Consider the following 18,993-nt stretch of genomic DNA (forward strand, 5'->3'; position numbering starts at 1 on the left):
GGTTTCGGCGACGAATGGGGGCAACTGAGCTTTTGGAGACATTTGTACAGAGGCCCGTGACCTCCCCAAAACCTTTCAGAATGGAAGCAAGGTTGTCCGCATCCTTCTTAATAGGCTTGATGAAAATTGCTGCATCATCGGCATAGAGCGAGGTCCGAAAGGTAGACCCGCGACCTCTAATCTTGTGAAGCAGCCCGTGCCTGGTGGCCAAGTCGAGAACCTGTTGGAGCGGGTCGATGGCAATGACGAACAAAAGGGGTGAAAGCGGGTCGCCTTGATGAAAGCCCTGACCGTGCAAAAAAGGGGGACCCACCACACCGTTCAGAAGGACACGAGAGGAGGACGTGCTCAGGAGCGCAGCAATCCAATCCCTGAAGATGCTCGGGAAACCTCTCCGCTGCAGGAGATGCAAGATGTAGTCCCACCGTACGGAATCAAAAGCCTTGCGGATATCCAGCTTGAAAAGCAAGGAGGGTGTCTTGCTTTTGTTCAGACGCCGAGCGAGGTTGCGGACGTACATGTAGTTGTCGTGTATACTTCGCTTTTTAATAAACGCGCTCTGGGCATTGGAGACCAAGTTGTCCATGTGGGGACCCAGTCGAAGTGCCAGCATCTTGGCTATAATTTTGGCAATGGCATGGATGAGGCTAATGGGCCTGTAATCAGCAACTCCTTCCGCGCCCTCCTTCTTCGGCAGAAGCACAATGTTTGCTGAGTTTAGCCAGTGCAAGTTGGAAGTCCGCAGAGTCCCAAAAGAGTGTATAACCCGCATGATATCGTCTTTTACTATATTCCAACAGCTCCTGAAGAACAGCCCGGTGAACCCATCGGGACCGGGGGCCTTATCTTTGGGCATTTGGCACATGGCCGCAAACACCTCCTCCTCCGAGAAAGGGTTCCCAAGCTCGTGCAAGTCCACTTCGGGAAAGTTGAAGTTATCCCAGTTGAAATCCTTCTCTTGCCTGCCATCCCTGCCCAAAGCACTAGAGAAGTGCTCAAAAATGATCTCCTCTTTCTGAAAATGCCCAGTGATCCAGCCATTGTTGTGCTTGAGACGGTGGATGTGATTTTTCCTTCTACGCGCATTCACCCTCAGGTGGAAAAACTTAGTATTGGCGTCCCCTTCTTTTAAATTCCTTATTCTGGAGCACTGCTTTTTCCTTGAGCGCTCGATCACTGCGAGACCGATAACTCTCCTCTTGAGCCTAGCCCGAAGCTCAATCTCTCCGGCCGACAATTCTCTTGTCTCCTGGGCCACATCTAGTCTGAGGATGACCATGAGTGTTGCGCGAAAGTGGATCTTAGCTTGGGAGAAAAGTGTCCTGCTCCATTTGGACAAGCAAGCCCTAGTCCTCTTAAGCTTGTGGAAAAGGTTCTGGCATGGCTCGAAGTGCCCGGAATGATGATGCCAAGCCTCTTTCACCACATCTTGGAAACCTGGGATGGACGTCCAGAAATTTTTAAATTTGAACGTGCGCGGCCGCCGAGGCCCACTGTCCTCCGCAAGGAGAAGTGGGCAGTGGTCTGAGAGAGATGATGACAAGGCGTGTAGGATATGAGAGCCAAAGTGAATCGGACGGAGGGAGTTATATCACATAACTACCGCACCCTTAATCCAAGCAATGCAAGCAAAAAATAATAATTCCTCGGCTTTCCCCTGGTTCTAGTCACACAACTTCAGAAGACGAGCTTCGATAATCTGCATTCAAGAGGGCAACCAAATTAAAAATATTTGAAGTAACAAACATTCAGGCAGGTGATACAGTTATAAACGTGTTGTCTAAAATTTATTGGAACTGATGGAGCAGTATTTTTTTCATTATTTTCTTTTGAGGACAGAAAAGTAGAAATACCTATGCTGAACCCCTCAAGTAATACTAGAAGGGATCACTGCCCTTGCCTACACGTGGGCCATGGCTCCAAATTCCTAAGCCACGATCATTTGCTTTCAGAGACCGTGTTTTCAGAGAAGCTATTATTCCTCGCGATATGGAAGTGATTTATCTTCCAGATTTGCAGGTGGATCATACATGGCTTCTCTTAAATGAATCTTCATCAGATCTGGCACTTCAAACATACTCCCTCCATCCCAAAATTCTTGTCTTAGATTTGTCTAAATACGGATGTATCAAGTCACGTTTAGTATTAGATACATCCGTATCTAGGCAAATCTAAGACAAGAATTTTGGGACGGAGGGAGTAGATAAGAAGAACATCTTCAGTCTGGCTCAGTCTGGCTCAGTCCATGATCCACCAAACATTTTGTTAAACAACTAAGCAACCAATGACCTATCTGTTGCAGTTCTAAACTGCACTACACAAAAGACAAGTAACAATATTCCAGCTGCCACTTTCTCAGACATTTTGGTGGTCATCTTCTGAACCCTGCAAGCAAACCACATGCATCATTCTTTCAGATCGACAACAAAACTAATATTCGTTCGAGATTATGTGTGTACAAATTCTGTAACTAAGCCCAATGAAAACAAAATCCAATATTCCCACAAGACAACGAATCACAAAATAAGACATCGAGGTTAGTTGGACCAATCAGCCTGCATAAAACATGTGGTGCTACGTACCTTGAGATCGCTGATGAACAAAATCCAATACTTGCAAAAAGCACAGGGTTTTGAGTCCTTGTTCATCCACATGCATCTTTATGCAATATACTTAGCAGTAAAGCAAGCTTAAAAACAACAATGTCCTTGTCACAAAAAAGCAGTAAAAACATTCCTCAGTCTAAACTTTACCAAAATGCAGGTATTCACAATCACAGGGCATTTCAACACGCCTACTTGGGATTATTCCTATATGGCATAAAGGTCAAACCAAGTAATCAAGCCATAGCTACGATTCAACAGAGCAAGACCAAAAGTTACATAGCACCAGGGATGGCAAACAACAGCACTGGTAAAAGGCATGTAAGTTCCCACATGATTGCATGAATACTTTAAAGAGGTTGTCCCTACCTATCATAAGATTTGTGACTCAACTGAAATACTCTTAAAAGGACAATGGGATACTCATGTTGGACACTGTACCGGGGTATGAATTTTGAAGTGCCAAAAGCCAGAAACAATCCCAGTTCCTTACAGTCCACCACTTTTTTTTCCACCACTTTAATCTTCTGCGATTTTGTAAGATGAGTTGGTATCTTCTAGAAAGAATTCAAATGATTTGTTGGACTATGTCAGACTCATAAATGTGATACGTCCATGCCTATAGAGACTATGGTCAACAAGATTTGAGAGCACTCCAATATTTTGATATTGCCCTTTGACTTTCTTGTGGTACCTATTTGAAAACTGACAAATTCTCATCAGAAAAATGTTGTTTTCCTTTATCACAAAGTTGACAATCACTTTGATTTCAGCTTTGAATCACCAGTAGTCATTGCAAGAACATGAACCCATCTTGAAGTGATGGAATCTATTCAGATCTCTCACAACAAACTCGCGCTCCACAATGCTACTTATGAGCTTGAACGTCTCATGGCAGTCACAGCACATCCTCAGGTTCTTCATCACCCTGATGGTCATCCCCTTGGGGATAACAAGCAAACGAAACCCCAATGCCAACAACTCGCTGTGCACTCCAACCATCTCACCTTTCCCGTCCTCTCCATCCTCTCCGTGAGCATCAAAGACTGGTACTACCTAGTTCACTCTTGTAACCCTTCTCCCGCAAATTACTCTCTAACTCATCAAGCAACATCATCGAGCCCCATGACACCGCATTCCTCACCAGAGCAGCCATACCATCAAACACTGCACGTGCACTCTCCACATTTCCAGCCTTGCCATACATGTCAATGAGCGCGGTGGAAACGACAGTTTCAGATGCGTGGTCCTCAACCTCAGCATGGGCATGCACTTTCCGCACATGTCCAGCATCAGCAAGGCGTGTGCAGGCGCTGACGGCAGCCAAGAAGGTGCAGGCATTTGGTGGCACACATCTTTGAGACATTGTTAGCAATAATCTTGATAGTCTAATTAGATGAGTCCAGTTTTCATATGAATTAGATGGTGTCCTAATCGAGTCGAGTCAATACTAGCACGTACGTCCTAGCTTAGCTGGTAGTACTAGTCGTGCTATGTCCAGAAAGGTATTTTTGTATAGGAAATACTAGTTCGCTGTTGAGTCCTGGTTCGTGTAGGCGTAGGAGTCAAGGCTTGAGTCGGTTTGCTAGGGGTCGGCTAGGTTCATGGCTGTATATATATATGCAGCAGATCCTATAGATTGCAACACCGTGGAAAACAGAAAATCAATAAAGAGAAGAGAGGCACGACACGTGCCTTTGGCAAAAGTTTTGCGTGTGCGTGTTCATCGTGATTTGATGTGATCGATCCTGTGGGCGAAGTTCCAACAATTGGTATCAGAGCTAGGTCGATTTGAAGCCGCGCTTGCCCCGGGGTGGCGATCTGCTAGCGCCTCGGGGCGGGCGATATGGTCGCTGGGTGGTGCAGCGACAAGGAGCGGCGGGCAATGTTGTCGCTGGGTGCTGCAGCGATGAGGAGGATCGGGAGATTGTCGTTCGGCGGAGCGACATGGAGGAAGACGGCGGGATGTCATCGGCAAGGCGGTGGATGGAGATTGTTGACGGGGGTGATGGTGCGGTGATGCGGTGCCGGAAAGTCGTCAAGATCGTCATCCGGGAGTTAGAGTCAAGGAGTCGTGCGGGTTAGCACGGTCGGTCGGTCGGTCGGTCAGTTGGTCATCAGTCGTCGTCATGTCCAAGTGCTCGTCTCTGTGAGGAGGCGTTGAAGATGAAGCCCAGGTCGTCTATATGTCTCGACGAGAGTATCAAGCTCAACTATGTGGGGGCGGTAAACCAGTGAAGGTGAGTCTCTTCAATGAGGCCATGTCTCTACATGAGGCTGGAGTGCATGGTGTCATGCACAGGGTGGTGTGATCCACAAGGAGCCGGCATGTATCTCGCTAGGGTGGATGGTGTAGTCCACCGGGTGGAGTTTTCCACAGGTTACTGGCGAGGCTGGGTAGTCCAAGGCATATTTGAAGTGGTTCGTAAAATTCGTCAAGTCAAAATTGGAGGGAAGATTGTTGCGATCAATGAAGCCTAGCAATTTAACTTGTCGTGGTGCGAGCAGATGAGTCGACAAGGGATGATCTACAATGAGCCAAAACCAGAGAAGCACAGAAGACATGAAGTCAAGATTAAGGAGAGATTGTTAGAGTAATCTTGATAGTCTAATTAGATGAGTCCAGTTTTCATATGAATTAGATGGTGTCCTAATCGAGTCGAGTCAATACTAGCACGTACGTCCTAGCTTAGCTGGTAGTACTAGTCGTGCTATGTCCAGAAAGGTATTTTTGTATAGGAAATACTAGTTCGCTGTTGAGTCCTGGTTCGTGTAGGCGTAGGAGTCAAGGCTTGAGTCGGTTTGCTAGGGGTCGGCTAGGTTCATGGCTGTATATATATATGCAGCAGATCCTATAGATTGTAACACCGTGGAAAACAAAAAATCAATAAAGAGAAGAGAGGCACGACACGTGCCTTTGGCAAAAGTTTTGCTTGTGCGTGTTCAACGTGATTTGATATGATCGATCCTGTGGGCGAAGTTCCAACAGACATGTCACAAAAGAGGGAAACAGCAAGTCGGGGTCAGCCGGCGCTAGAGTACCCGGACATGAGAGCTGTCCAGGCGACGACATCTCGCTCGGCCATTCCATCGAACATGTCGCGGGCACGGGTGGTGGCGCCGCATTGGCAGTAACCAGCGATGATGTGGTTGCAAGAAGAGACGGCGGAGGCGGTGCCAACCTTGAGGAGCTTCCCGTGGGTGGCGGCTACCGACGCGTGGTCGGCGGCGCCGCGTAGTAGGTGAATTAACAGCGGTGTGACCGTGGCTGTGGTTGATGTCCTCGCCATGGGAGCAGATTGTTATCCGAAGGTTATTGCCTTCCATTCTGGGATCAGCCGACCACTGATACCTCTTATTAATACCATATACGAGTGTAGAATTTGGCACAAATAGAACTTCAGCCGGCAACCCACAAGAAAAAAGTAATTCAGAAGAAATGCCGAACAATCAATACAAATCTGCAGGTATATATACAGGTTGTCCTTTAATCAAAATCACGTATAATGCGAGCCAAGAGGGTCCAAGGTTTCAGTTGACTATTAATGTGCAAGCAGTGGGTTTATTCGGCACTATTTGGCTGTAAACTTGCAAAGGTTGCAGTCTCTTACATCAGAGTACAATTCCATAGTTGAACAACTGCATAAATGACCACCAATGTGATTAAGGATCTTAATCAGTTGAAGAAAAGAATGTGGAAAAAGAGCAAACAAGACTGCCGGCCACCTGCCTTTATACATGGCATAACAATCCATTTTTTTCTGGGAAATTTAATAAACCACCCTTTTGACTTATGTAGCTTTTATAGAGTGCTAACTGATCAATCGAACACTATCTGTTGTTTGTTAGTGAGATAAGAGTGTAGCCATTCCTTTTTGTAACTCCAATTCACAACCAAATTCCATGCCCACAATTTCAGATCTGCTGAGCACAAATTGTTACAGAATGACATATCAGTCACCCCATTATTAATCGCTAAATCATGGGGCTCAGTCGTCTCCTACCTGGTACACAATAACATAGTTTCTCGTTAATGACTTCTAGCAATCTCTATCGAAAAGAAAGGAGAGAACTTTCACCACCATTTTTTATTGATGTCTCTAAGTGGAGCTGCTAAAACGTGGATAGCAACCTACGTGTTGATTTCAATAAAGAAAGGACCTTCCCTAAAAAAAAGGACCTGACACGTACACATCTTTGTTTGGAAAAAAAAGGCCTGCGTGCCTAAATTGCCGCGCTAATTAGCCGGTTGTTAATTAAATTAGAATAATACTCCCTCCGTTCCTAAATATTTGTCTTTCTAGACATTCAAATGGACTACAATATACGGATGTATGTAGACATATTTTAGAATGTAGATTCACTCATTTTACTTCGTATGTAGTCACTTGTTAAAATCTCTAGAAAGACAAATATTTAGGAACGGAGGGAGTAGTCGGTTAGGATATCTAGAGAAGTACTAGTCAGGTACCATTCTCTTAGGCTGGCCAGCGCACTATTTATTCTTCCGTGTCGTAGCGTTAGAGGGAGCTTTTGGAGGTTGTTTTGGTTCTGGAACAGAGGAAAAGCAAGTCGGGGTATCTCCCCGTAGCGTGATTTTGTCAAGGAGCTCTAATTATTGCTTTGTGTTTTTGGCGAGGGATTAGAGACGCCGTTTCTAGTTTGCTGCTGATCCGTGGAGGATCGTCCACGTACTTTCTCTCTCGGGTGTGCGTGTTGTTTCCGTGGTGATTGCATCTACAAGATCGCGAGCGTCACATCGTTCCTGGTGAAATCATACCGTGAAAGATTGGGAAATTTATTCGTGCTGTCGATTCATTATCGAAGGGCTCATCACTTTGCGTAACAACATCAATCTTTTGATACATAGCAAATGTGCACGTGCAACACACGTATCATACTCTGGCGCAGTTACAATACCTGGTGGATCAAATGGCTAATTGCCTTCCTAAGTGGAAGGCGGCGTTGATGCCGAAGAGTGGACGGTTGACTTTGGTCCAATCGGTGCTATGTGCCATGCCCATTTATGCCATGATGGCCTTGGATCTTCCAAAGAAAATTATAGCGGCGATGAACAAGGTGTGTAGAGGTTTCCTCTGGTGCAAGCGAGCTAGTGCGAATGGAGGCAATTGTGCTGTCGCCTGGGACGCAGTGTGTGCTCCAAAGTGGGCTGGATGATTGGGAATACCAAACCTCAGATGATTGAATGTGGCCATGCAAGCTAGGTGGCCATGGCTACAACGGGTGGACTCGAGTAGACCGTGGAGTGAGTTCACAATTAAAGTTCCAACAGATGCACAACTCTTGTTCCAGGCAGCCACCAAGAACGAGGCGCATTGTGGACAAAGCACCCTTTTTTGGGAAGACCGTTGGATCAATGGGATGAGGGTACAGGAGATTGCACCAACTATATATGGCATGATCCCTCGATGCGTCAGATTTAGGAAGCATGTGGCACCGGCCAATTAGGATGGTTCTTGGGCTATGGATGTCGGCCCAGACCTTGGAGAGCAAGCCTTGCGGGAGTTCTTATCCTTATGGCTGTGTGTGCACACGTGGGAGCCGGAGGTGGATGTGCCTGATACGGTAACATGGTCCTGGGAGACGAACGGACGATACTCGGTGAGGTCGGCATATGCGGTAGGGTTTTGGGGCCGAGAGGTGGCGCCTATGGCGGAGCTGACGTGGACGTCCCGAGCACCCTCCAACTGCAAGTTCTTCACTTGGCTACCACTACGAGATCGGTGCTGGACCTCGGATAGGCTTGCACGAAGAGGGTTGCCACATCAGGACGCTTGCCCTCTCTACAAGGATTCGGGTCTATTGCAACAAAAAAATTCTTCGCAATACATGCCGATTTGTGGCGATAAGTACCTATTGCCACGAAACAACATTCGTTGGCAGCCGTTGCGACTGGACGCATGATAATAGGTTTTTGCCACAAAAAAGCAATTGTGGCAATAAAGTGAGCTATTGCAACAGCCATGTGGGAAGTCGCCACATGTTTTCCCGTGGCAACACTCATTTAATGCCACAATTTTCTTTGTGGAGATAGCTTTAATGCAACATGTAACAAATCGTGGCGACTGATAGCTCGTGGCGATAGACATTTGTGGCCATATCCTATGCCAACAACGCCCGTTTCGTGGTGCATACTGTTCCGTGGCAATAGACAATTGTGGCAATAAACTATGGCGACAATCCTTGTTTTCGTGGCATTAGGCATTTTGCCACAAACCGCTACACTTGTGGCATTATGTTATGACAACAAATATTCCAGTCGTTGTAACAGGAAATTGCAACATACTAGTTTTGGCGGTGATAAATAGGTATCACAACGGGTGAAATGTTTGTAGCGAGAAACTATTGCGACATTTTAAATTTTGGTGGTGCTAACATGTGGCAACCAAAAGTGGGTTATGGCAATAGCCTATTACAACCTAAAAAAATACAGACATTCAATTACAATATTGAAAAACATACGTATGATATATGGATTCATAAAATTCATAATTCTCATAGCAAATATCCATCAAATGAAACTCAAATGTAATTTAGCCATCCTAATTCAGTGTCAAGACTAAATTGTCTGTGATCTAGAGTCCAGTCGAGCTAGTTCTTTGGATCCTGCAATCAAGAAACCAAAAAAAATAGTTCTAGTTAATGTGTCCAACATAACATACGCCATACAATTATTCCAGCCCCATTGTTAAAAAAAACTGTCGCGAGACTAACTAGAGTAATACTGTGTCAGCAAGCATGTAACTGAGAGATCAGAACAGTTTTACAAGCGTAAATGTCTAAAGCATAAGCACAAGTACAAGTACTAAAATCTTCCACTATTGATTTAAGTTGTGGCTCAATCTATAGTTTCAGATAAGTTCACGTCCCTAGCTAGCACATATTCATTTTTTCCATTTGTGTCTCGATGCAGCAACAATGCATGGTGTAAGATAAGAAGCAGCTAGCTAATTACGAAGGCCAATGACATGCTCACTTGAAAGTGGACCATGAGTTTCAGTTTCTTTGTTTTCAATATCTTAGACGTGTTTTGTCCTATACACGGAAAGACCAATTATAGGTGTGACATCAATATTGACACTATTAAAGATGAAACAAGAATAACACAATCCAACACATGAATAATCCCGGCTGATGTAGAAGTATGCCAAATGCACATCGTTGAATAATTATAGAATAACCAAAAGTCAGTGTACTCACGTAAACATCCTGGGACTCTGTGTTAGACCATGTTCCATTCTTCGTGTCGGTGAGTTCCCACAGAGCTCAAAATCTAGATGAATATATTTCTCATCATTAGTCAGTTGACAATATACAAATGATAAGAAAAATTCTATATCTATTCTTCTTGCCTAATCTGATACGACTCTAGGGATGTTGGATTCATTATTATGTCAAGGTTTCAAGTTTCGCGAAAGTCTTTACATCTTTTGGGTTGTATAAAACAAAGCAACAGCAGAAATTCATGCAAACTTCGACTCAAGATAATCTATATGACAAATCTTCTTTCTGAATTCTCTACACTCCATTCTTTGAATTTTCTGAAAAAGGAAAGCATGTGAGCTCGTGTGCTGAAAATCTACATTCTATATATATTCAGCAGCGGTAGTAACACAACTTTTTAACTTCATTCCGCAAATCACACATGTTGTTACAGTTTTCATTACAAATATATCATGTATCGAACATAGATTACTTGACATCGAGTGCTATTGTTCCCACTGATATAACAAACATAAATCCCACTGTTCCCGGTTTGTGCATCACACAACCACACTAAAACTAAGTTGTTTTGGCCATCTTCTCTTAGATTTGGTCCTACTGCAGGAAGTAGAAGGATAGGCATTGGCAATGGTTCTTTTATGTCTAAAAACAAAAAGGAGGTTTATTTCTTGATCAAGGTCGTTCCCACTGCTAAAAAAAGATTCTTCAAAGCCCTTCCAAGTGTTTTATCATGCACATTAAGGGCAATGCTCCCTACTACGAATTAAAGAGGGCCCAAATTTGCAATCCAAATAATCATCACAAGTTTTCAGTGAATATAATTAAGCATTTTGCTAGAAAACATGGAAGTGAAGAAGGGCAAATACAAGAATTCCTGACATTTCTATTCCCACATGCATAGTAAACATCCATTGTTTGTGTGTGAAAACAAAGTACGAAGCATAGCAAGTACCTCATAGATGGGTTTGTTCTTTTACTTGGTTCAGAACAACATGACGCTAGCGAACAGGTTCTTCCCAATTCTTAGAGCTCCAGTTAAAAGAATTCTCAGAAAAAAAACATTATCAAAGGTTCGGAGCTATTGAACCGACATTGAACCAAAAATATCTTAAGCTACAAATATGTATCTAGAATATTCTATAAAGAAAGGTCCATAGCAGATTGAAAATGCATCTTGCAGACTGGCATATAGAACAAATTACCTTTGGTGCCTTTCCACCAAGGCGAGTAGAACACTACTCAAGTTCTTTCCTTGCATCGTCACATCCTTTGACATTTTTAAATGTCGTAACATTCTACATACGAAGGGATCATGCTGAATATACATATGTTTACTCACTTTTCTGCACTGAACAATTGTACAATCTAATTTACGATTGTTGTTAGTACCATCTAAGATCTAAGTAAGATGTACAACACATATGATTGTTATTAGTTGTATCTATTTTATGAGGTGCGTTAAAATCAAGCAATTGCACGGTAGTAGTGGCGCTACACTTTCCCCTCGATGTGGTTGTGAACCTGTGATGTTAACTTTGAGAACCAAACTGGTTTGATAACTTAAAAAAAGGCCAGGGAATGTAAAGGTCAACTATATACCAGAATAATTAACCTTGGGACCAATCCCTCTATTATTATTATGTTGTTGTTGCTTCTACAACTACTACTAATACATATGGTCTAAAATGTTGTGAAATGCATGTTTCTGTCAAGCGTTAGTCCCACCAATTCAAGGATGTGAACGAATTATTTCAATCTAATAGCTAAATCAACGCAAAGCTTCCAAGTACAAAAAATAGTAAATTATCACAATCCACCTTGAGCCCGGAAATGTAGAATTGGTTAAAGAAAATCATGTAAAAGATTAAGTAGGTTTGTGCAATCCGAATTAAGAGACGTTACCATAGGTGTAATCCAGAGCTAATACTTAATCAGAAATAATTCCAATGCAATCCCTTGTTAACCTGCCCAAGCTGCCTCCGCACGGCCACTCTGTAACTCTTCAAGATATCAGCGCCACTATGTGCTAGCTTTGCTTCCTTTCGGAGGATTCCAGAACAGATTCACATACATCTCTCATCATTTTAAGTGCAGCTGGCTTATCAGTCACATTATTAAAGCCTCTCAGTGAGCTGCTACAAAGACAACACGCCAGCAATAGCAGATATTCTTCATACCGTTGTTGCTTCACAAATAAAAGAAATATTGTTAGTTTTTGGTTTGATTAGTACTCATACACATACAGTTCCAGAATTATGTAGAGCAGATGTGAATACTAACATCTCATATTGAACTCCTCGTGGCCTTCTAGCTCTGGGGTTCACCATCACAATCACCCATCGTCTTCATCATCCGACATCTTCACAATAAAATCAGTGTAAGAAACATTGGGCGTGGAGTTTCTACACCCAGGAGCAAATGCTCCTGGTGTGAACAGTAGAATAAATAAAATTAAAAAAATGTCAAAAAATTCTGAATTTTTTTTGTGGCATACTTATACAAATGTTTGTTGTGCACGTAAAATTTCATCACGAAATCACATTGGTGGAAGGTGTGGTAAAAAAATAAAATCGATGCTCTAAAAATGTTACTTACAAAAGCATTTTGCATCTCTGATTTTTTTTTTGGGCACGACTTCTACGGATGTGATTTTGTGATGAAAATTTTCATGCACAAGAAACACTTGTGAAAGTATGTCACCAAAAATTTTCAGAACTTTTTGAAATTTTTTTCTATTTTTTTTGATTTTACTGTTCACACCAGGAGCATTTGCTCCTAGGTGTAGAATGGTACTTTCGTGTAGTCATGAACTACATTATGCGAAATTATAAGAAACAAGAGATACTACGTACATTAGCAGTGCAGGGCTCCTCCATGTTTAAAGGAGGCAAGCCAGAGTTCTATCTTAATGCCCGGAGGAGGGGAGCCAGGCAACGCCTGCTGGCTCGACTGCGCCGAACGTAGGCGCCACCAAGGGAGGGCGCACTGGCGTGGGTTCGCGGCGGGCAGCACGGGGGCGGGTGCTCTGCCGAGGGATGTCGCCCTGTGACACAGTGGATGGGGCGAGCAGGCGGGGTGCCGCTCGCGATTCTTGGGCAGCGGACTAGGGGCGGCGGCCGCGGGCCTTGGTCTCCGGCAGCGGGCGAGGGTGACGGCGTCTGGCAGCGGGCGGTAGGACCGGGCGGCCGGGCGAGCGGGCGGGGTCGCGCGGGTGTCGGGCAGCCGATGGGGCGTGCGGCGGCGAGCAGGCATGGCTGAGGACACGGAGACGCAGCCCACGTCGGCGGGAGCGGAGGAGAGGGAGGAGGGCGAGATCCAGGACGACGACTCCTCGTCAGCGCGCGGCACCGCGCGGCGCGCTGGACGACGCTAGGATTTCTGGATGTTCTACGATAGGAGGAGATCGGGGAAAGAACAACCTGAAACATTCCCCGTGTAGTTGACTCCGATGTGGTTTGCTGTGTTGACGCCGTCAGCACGAAGGAACCAGGAGTAAATTGCAAAAAACCACCACAATTGGGGACCCTAATTCACAAAACCGTCACCATTCGATTTTTTTTCAAAAAGCCACCAACATTGCACTGATAGTTTTCAAAAAACGCTGATCGCACATATAAGCACTTGCTAACGCTGAAACTGACATATAGGTCCCACCATAAGTGATGATGTGGCAAACAAAACTAACGGCGTTTGACCAACCGTCAAAATAGACATGGGACACGCATGTCAGTGTGATATCTCGCATGTAATAAAAAAACACATCTCTGTGTCCTCCTCCTCTCGATCCACTGTGCACGCAGCGTGCTCAGCCGCCGCCTCGATCCAGAAGGATCCCACGCCGAACCGCAGGTAGCTGCCGGCAAGCCAAGCCGTCGCCGCCCTGCCCCTATTTCTCCTCCATCTTCCCTTCTACCTTGTCGCCTGGTCTAAGCCATGTCATGTACGCTGCCGCGGGTTTCCTCTGAGCCATCCGAGAACATTGCCTCGCCGCCGATTGTAGCCAGCGTAGCCACCGCCGACGAAGCACTGCCATACTATGTCTCTGACCTCCGCCTTTTCACGCTGGTATCCGTCGCCTACGGGTTCGAGCAAGGACGCCCGGTGATGGCCGAATCGAGCCTTTTTCCGCCGCTTGCACCGGCTGCTCCTCGCCCTCGATTCGCCGCCTCCAAGCCTGCCCCGAGCCCAGTGAGCTCCCCTGCTGCATCGAATTGAGCTCATTGAGCTCCTCTCGATTCGCCCCTATCTCACCTGCTCTATTTCACGCTGTAGCGCCATCCCCCGCGAGCTCCGAGCACGGCCGCCGCCATGGCCGACGAACTCAAGCAGTTTGTGCTCCCCTACCCCCAAGCGGTGAATCCCCATCATGGTCTTCTCCCGACGAACCCCTGCGGTCCGGCACCACCCACCGTGGTCTGCTCCCGACGCCCCCAAGCAATCTGGCGACGGCCGTTCGCCACCAGAGGCCGGCACAGGACCTCCTGGGCCTGTCCTCCATCCGTGTTTGGCTGGTGGCCGGGAGCCATGGCAGGCGGCCGAGGGTGGTGCTGTGTGGCGCAGAAGTCGGCGGTGCTGGGTGGTTCGTCAGCCAGCGGCCTGCCTGGCCGGAGCCGCGGGCCCCCATGCGTGTACGGAGGCGCGAGAGCGCGTGGAAAAAAGTCGTGAGGAGACGGGGTTGACCGGCTGCCGCCGTCTCTCCTCCACCACGTGGACCTGTCATCGGACCCACTTGTCAGGTTTTCAATTAAATGGTTTTAATCGAGCGATCAGCGTTTTTTGAAAACTGTCAGCGCAATGTTGATGGTTTTTTAAAAAAAATCGAATAGTGGCGGTTTTGTCAATTAGGGTCCCCAATTGTGGTAGTTTTTTGCAATTTACTCAGGAACCAGGGACGCAGGGATGAGACATGAGAGCTCAGATCCAATCGCCCGCGAAGACTCCGTGTGATTTTGGTTTAGAATAGTAATCGTGGGTAGTTAGGAAGGGTCTTTAGCGGCAAGGATAAACAGACTCTATTTTTTTTGGTGGCGCAAACTACAGTAAACCAAAATTACGTGGTGGGAAAGTAATTCTTTTTGGAGAGATTGTTTAGAATAATTGAATAAATTGGAAAAATAATATTTCAAAGCAATATGAGATATATATGCTGCTAAATCGTCTCACGACCATCATCTTCCCTTCGAACTAGATCGGGAGATTCCCGATGAAATCGTCCCACGTCCGTCATCTTCCCTAAGTTCGGCGGTAGGCGGCGTGTGGGAAGCTCGCATCCATGGCCGGTGGAGAGACTCGAGCTCACGAGCGAAGGTCGGGAAGGGGGGCAACCGAACCGCTTGGTCAACACCAAGGATGGAGGAAGCGGGCGAAAGGAGCCATGGCCGACCAGGAGCGGCATGCAAGGTCAGAGGGGCCGCTCGCCGGCCGGGGCTTGCCGCCCAGGTCAGGACGACACGAGCTGCAGCCTGATAGGGCTGGTCGTCGAGCGGAACTAGGGGTCATGACCGGTGCTAGCACGTTCTTGCCGGACGACCCGGTTATAGCTACAACCAGGTTTGCACTACAATTTCAAAAATCATTGCAAAAAGCAGCAAAAACTTGGCCAGTTTTGAACTACAACTCACAAAAACCTTATGTGACCCTCACTTTAAAACTACTAGGTTATACTCTTGCCTTGGAACACAAGTACAAATGGGATGGGTTGATGAGACGGTTGATTTATATCAGTCTCGATCTCACATTTTGATCTTGAGATGGGGTGATCTCAACATCTTTCATCTTACCGAACGGTTCGTGGAGGGTTCCTCCGCGCCAGAGTAGGTCCAACATAATCATGTTATTTTTGTTTCAACGAAACCATAAATATTCAACTGTGTAAATTAACGACCAAACCAATTTCGTTTTGAGATTTTTTTTGTGTGTCAGGAACGTGTTGTTTCATCATGGATTTACAATTGTGTATCTTTGTTTACTCCCTAGTTGCCATAACAAAATTGAAACTTGGGATGTATGTCAAACTAGCGGGTTAACCCGCGCATTTGCGCGGCTAGAACTTCATTAATATTGTTTAGTGTATTTTAGACAACTATTTCTTGGCATTTGAGTATTTGCTTTTCTGTGCGGTCCAACATAGTATATCATCAAATTCTAATTAGTTATGTGCAACTAAAATTGGTAATAATTAGTGAAAGAATATGCTATGATGTTTATAAAGTTTTTAATTAATATTGATAGTCTCAAGAGAAAAGGCATATTTATAATTATTAAAATATGCATTGAGGATCATCTTGCTGTAGTCGCGTTATTTATATATATGTGTAATTATTATTTTTACATTATTGCTCTTCTCAAAGCCTCCTTAGCAAGATGTTTTTATTGTTAATTTTAACAAATGTAGTTTTGTTCTCGGTTATTTGCTTCTACTTGTTTCTCCAAAAATTTCACCTTCAATTAGTGTATCAAAGCCCATCATAGGATCTTACTTTCTTTTATTCACCGGACCATTACTCATGTGTCATTGAAGTGTGATTATTAGTTAGTCAGACTGCTAGCAATGTGGAGTATGTTGGTGCCCTAGTTTTGTATAAAAGAAGTTGACTGATTTATACCATACCTCGCATTCAGTTAATTAATGTATCGTTAATTTTAGAAGAAAAAAAATCATGCAAAATTTATTGGTTGATTACATGAAAACCACCTGTAGTTAGTATGTGCTATCTAAGCATGGTAGTTCAAATGTGATGTTTATCCGCCCAGCATGCCTAGATCTTCTAAGATTTTTGCCGTATGATTCTGTGTTGTCGATTTCACAAAGCATTTTTGAGGACGTATTTGTGTGGTATGTATTGACGATAGCACAAATTCAGTTTTTTCTTCACGTTTCTTGCGTTGCTCTCCTACTATCACGTCCAAATCGTCCAGCCTATCATGAACATATAGCTTTACCCGGTTAAGAGTCTCCATGTTGAAGCTATAAATTCACAAAAAAATTGATAGTACACACTTGATTGTTTGAAAGTGTACATATTCATGCTTCAAGCACGTGTAAACTTGCAAAAAAGAACAATACTTTTTGTAACTCATTTTTTAATGCTATAAAAACAAACTTGTAATCATATCTAAGCAAATCTCGCCAATTTTCATGTAAATTTACACACACACACACACACACACACACAGAGAGAGAGAGAGACAGAGAAGAAAAACGTTGCTAAATTTTTTTGACATTTAAAAATATATTGTTGTTATGGTGTTACATGGGAACTCATCCACTTGTTTGAAAATTTTGCACCATGAATACCTAGAATAAAGGCATACAAACTGACTCCTAGCAAAATTAATCACATGGAGAGAGAGCTGCACTACTACGCAATGGCTCCTTTGTTCCTTGATGCTTCAGAGAAGAGAGGCAGACATGAGAGCTGTCCAGGCGACGACATCTCGCTCGGCCATTCCATCGAACATGTCGCGGGCACGGGCGGTGGCGCCGCATTGGCAGTAACCAGCGATGATGTGGTTGCAAGAAGAGACGGCGGAGGCGGTGCCAACCTTGAGGAGCTTCCCGTGGGTGGCGGCTACCGACGCGTGGTCGGCGGCGCCGCGTAGTAGGTGAATTAACAGCGGTGTGACCGTGGCTGTGGTTGATGTCCTCGCCATGGGAGCAGATTGTTATCCGAAGGTTATTGCCTTCCATTCTGGGATCAGCCGACCACTGATACCTCTTATTAATACCATATACGAGTGTAGAATTTGGCACAAATAGAACTTCAGCCGGCAACCCACAAGAAAAAAGTAATTCAGAAGAAATGCCGAACAATCAATACAAATCTGCAGGTATATATACAGGTTGTCCTTTAATCAAAATCACGTATAATGCGAGCCAAGAGGGTCCAAGGTTTCAGTTGACTATTAATGTGCAAGCAGTGGGTTTATTCGGCACAATTTGGCTGTAAACTTGCAAAGGTTGCAGTCTCTTACATCAGAGTACAATTCCATAGTTGAAAAACTGCATAAATGACCACCAATGTGATTAAGGATCTTAATCAGTTGAAGAAAAGAATGTGGAAAAAGAGCAAACAAGACTGCCGGCCACCTGCCTTTATACATGGCATAACAATCCATTTTTTTCTGGGAAATTTAATAAACCACCCTTTTGACTTATGTAGCTTTTATAGAGTGGTAACTGATCAATCGAACACTATCTGTTGTTTGTTAGTGAGATAAGAGTGTAGCCATTCCTTTTTGTAACTCCAATTCACAACCAAATTCCATGCCCACAATTTCAGATCTGCTGAGCACAAATTGTTACAGAATGACATATCAGTCACCCCATTATTAATCGCTAAATCATGGGGCTCAGTCGTCTCCTACCTGGTACACAATAACATAGTTTCTCGTTAATGACTTCTAGCAATCTCTATCGAAAAGAAAGGAGAGAACTTTCACCACCATTTTTTATTGATGTCTCTAAGTGGAGCTGCTAAAACGTGGATAGCAACCTACGTGTTGATTTCAATAAAGAAAGGACCTTCCCTAAAAAAAAGGACATGACACGTACACATCTTTGTTTGGAAAGAAAAGGCCTGCGTGCCTAAATTGCCGCGCTAATTAGCCGGTTGTTAATTAAATTAGAATAATACTCCCTCCGTTCCTAAATATTTGTCTTTCTAGACATTCAAATGGACTACAATATACGGATGTATGTAGACATATTTTAGAATGTAGATTCACTCATTTTACTTCGTATGTAGTCACTTGTTAAAATCTCTAGAAAGACAAATATTTAGGAACGGAGGGAGTAGTCGGTTAGGATATCTAGAGAAGTACTAGTCAGGTACCATTCTCTTAGGCTGGCCAGCGCACTATTTATTCTTCCGTGTCGTAGCGTTAGAGGGAGTTTTTGGAGGTTGTTTTGGTTCTGGAACAGAGGAAAAGCAAGTCGGGGTATCTCCCCGTAGCGTGATTTTGTCAAGGAGCTCTAATTATTGCTTTGTGTTTTTGGCGAGGGATTAGAGACGCCGTCTCTAGTTTGCTGCTGATCCGTGGAGGATCGCACGTACTTTCTCTCTCGGGTGTGCATGTTGTTTCCGTGGTGATTGCATCTACAAGATCGCGAGCGTCACATCGTTCCTGATGAAATCGTACCGTG

The sequence above is a fragment of the Triticum aestivum genome, chromosome 7B, assembly GCF_018294505.1.
Source record: "Triticum aestivum cultivar Chinese Spring chromosome 7B, IWGSC CS RefSeq v2.1, whole genome shotgun sequence".
Lineage (NCBI taxonomy): Eukaryota > Viridiplantae > Streptophyta > Magnoliopsida > Poales > Poaceae > Triticum > Triticum aestivum.